The sequence below is a fragment of the Canis lupus genome, chromosome Y, assembly GCF_048164855.1.
Source record: "Canis lupus baileyi chromosome Y, mCanLup2.hap1, whole genome shotgun sequence".
In the NCBI taxonomy this organism is placed as follows: Eukaryota; Metazoa; Chordata; class Mammalia; order Carnivora; family Canidae; genus Canis; species Canis lupus.
In genome coordinates, this window is record NC_132877.1 from 5,930,365 (window position 1) to 5,933,237 (window position 2,873).

A 2,873-nucleotide genomic window follows, 5' to 3' on the forward strand; every position below is an offset into this window, starting at 1 on the left:
CTTTCAGCCCAGGGTGCGATCCTGGAGATCCAGGATCGAGTCCCGCGTCCAGCTCCCTGCATGGAGCCTGCTTCTCCCTCTGCCTGTGTCTCTGCCTCTCTCTGTGTGTGTCTCTCATGAATAAATAAATAAAATCTTTAAAAAAATAAAACAAAATAAAATAAAAAACAATTTGGCAGCTTCTTATAAAGTTAAACATATACATACCATATAACTCAAAGACCTGTATACAAATGTTTATAGCCATTTTATTCATAATCACCAACACACTAGAGAAACAACTCAAATATCTTTCAACTACTGTACATCCACCTAATGGAATACTATGTAGCCCTAAAGTGAACAAAGTATTGATACATGCAACAACAGGGATGGGTCTCACAGGTATAATGTTAAGTGAAGGCAGACAATCTTAAAAGGCTACATAATGCAGTTTTGCTTCCAAACATCCTGCTCACCAGTACACCAGGGGTTGGAAAAAGCACAGTAGGCAAAGAACTTGCATCAAGATCAGGACTGAAATGCATTAATGTGGGTAATTTAGCTCAAGAAGTCTGATCAACAGATATCATGGAGTCTGGCAAGATGGCTTCTCCCAAGAGCATGCTGAAAGATGCACAGATGATGGCACAAATCCTGAAGGATATGGGGATTACAGAAAATGAGCCAAGGTTTATAAATCAGATGTTCGAGTTTGCCTTCCGATATGTGACCACAATCCTAGATGATGCAAAAATTTATTCAAGCCATGCTAAGAAGGCTACTGTTGATGCAGATGATGTGCGGTTGGTCATTCAGTGTCGTGCTGATCAGTCTTTTACCTCTCCTCCCCCAAGAGATTTTTTTATTAGATATTGTAAGGCAAAGAAATCAAACTCCTTTGCCATTAATCAAGCCATATTCAGGCCCAAGGTTGCCGCCTGATAGATACTGCTTGACGGCTCCAAACTATAGACATAAGTCTTTACAAAAAAAGGCATCCACTTCTGTGGGAAGAGTAACAGTTCCACTGTTAAGTGCTGGTTCGGTTACTAGCAGACCAAGTACTCCCACTCTTGGTATACCAACCCTACACACCATGTCAGTGTCAACTATAGTAGGGACTCCAATGTCCCTCACAGGGCAGAGGTTTACAGTACAGATGCCCACATCACAGTCCCCAACTGTAAAAGCATCAATTCCTGCAGCATTCACAGTTCAGAATGTTCTGATTAATCCATCATTAATTGGGTCTAAAAACATTCTTATTACCACTAACATGGGGTCATCACAAAATACTTCCAATGAATCATCAAATGCATTGAAAAGAAAACAAGATGATGATGATGACGACGACGACGGTGACTATGATGATTTGTAATCTAGCCTTGATGTTTATAATATGTATACTTGGCCTTAAATCCATTGTACTGAGATTAAACATGTATGCTGGGTATTTTCAAGTTGTGTTGTAGAAAACTTAAATGGTATTTAGTGAGTAAATATAGTTATCCTTTCCTATTAAGATGTTGGGTTTTCTTTAATAGGATTAGTAATTTCATTATTCATTAGCCTCTAAGTATAAAAAATAAAATTGTTGTTCATCAAAAAAAAAAGGCTACATAATGCATAATTCCATTCCTATGTCTTTTTTGGAGAAGGGAAAATTGGAGGAATGGAGAAGAGATCAGTAGTTGTCAGGAATTCTGGCAGGGGGAGATGCTGATGAAAAGGGGAACCTGGAGGAAATCTGGGGTGCACTGAGATTGCTGTCTCATGATTGTAGTGGTAGCTGCCCAACACTATGCATTTATCAAATCCACAGAATTGTATATACTACAAAGAGCGGATTTTACTGTGCGTAAATTTACACGTAAATTTTTTTTTAATGGAGTCCTGAGTCACCTGCTCTCTGTGGCTCTTTCCATCTCTAAAAATATAAAGATTCTTTCATTTTCAGAGGTTAACAATTCACTCCCAAAGACTGGCAGGGATTTGTATTATATGTGACCCAAAAAAATTCTTATCATTTTTCTTTTGAAAAAAATAAAACCGAAGTAACTGTGAAATTTATAGAACAATGACAATGTAGAGAAAAGTCCTGAAAAGGATGTCAAAATAATGGTTCAGAATTTCATCTCATCTGGAAGTGCTACACAAATAGAAAAGTAGAGCCAGTCCCAAGTTTCACTTTCTAAAGTTTGCTACCATATTGCTAAATTCCTTTTTATGTAAAGATGGAATCACTTGTTGGATAAAGTCTGGATCTCCCTCTACACATCCTTCTGCCTCCATCAAAACATTTTTTTGTGACACTGGATTGTCTAGAGAGACATCACTCTTTGAGTCATTTCTTGTTTAGTTCTGCTTTTTTGTCCTATCAACTTCACGCAAAACACTCCTCATACAGTGTTTCATACCTTTTTAGGGTTATGTATCCCTTTGAGAATCTGATTTAACCTCCAACTATATTTGCAAGGACTTTAAAAAACCAAAACCATAAACACCCCTACACACAATCCTGGTTATAATGTTGGGCTCAAGGGTTCTGAGTCCTGTGAATTCCAGGATTCCAGGCATGTAGAGCACAGGCTCCTGTGGGGAATCCTGGCTTCAAATCCTGGATCAACTGTATAATTTAGGAAGGCAAATTCCCAAGAGGCTCATTAGGCTGTGGCCATGGGGTGGAAGAACAAGGACCAGCCTTTAACTCCTCTGAGTTAGACATCTCTCCATCACTCAGAGAGCTCTGGAAATCTTAGCCCATGGTACAAATGTAAGGTATCATTTTCAAGTCATTTCACTGTGTCCCTGCTACTCACGGCGATAAGCCAAACCTTTTTATTGCTGAGATATAAAAAAAAATGCTAAGGGAAAAATAGAAAGGCATTTAT

General features: G+C 38.5%; 1 pseudogene; it reads left to right on the forward strand.

Moving 5' to 3' along the window:
- Window positions 1–471: 471 nt before the first annotated feature.
- LOC140629148 (transcription initiation factor TFIID subunit 9-like) lies at window positions 472–1,360 on the forward strand (annotated as a pseudogene).
- The last annotated feature ends 1,513 nt before the right edge of the window (window positions 1,361–2,873 follow it).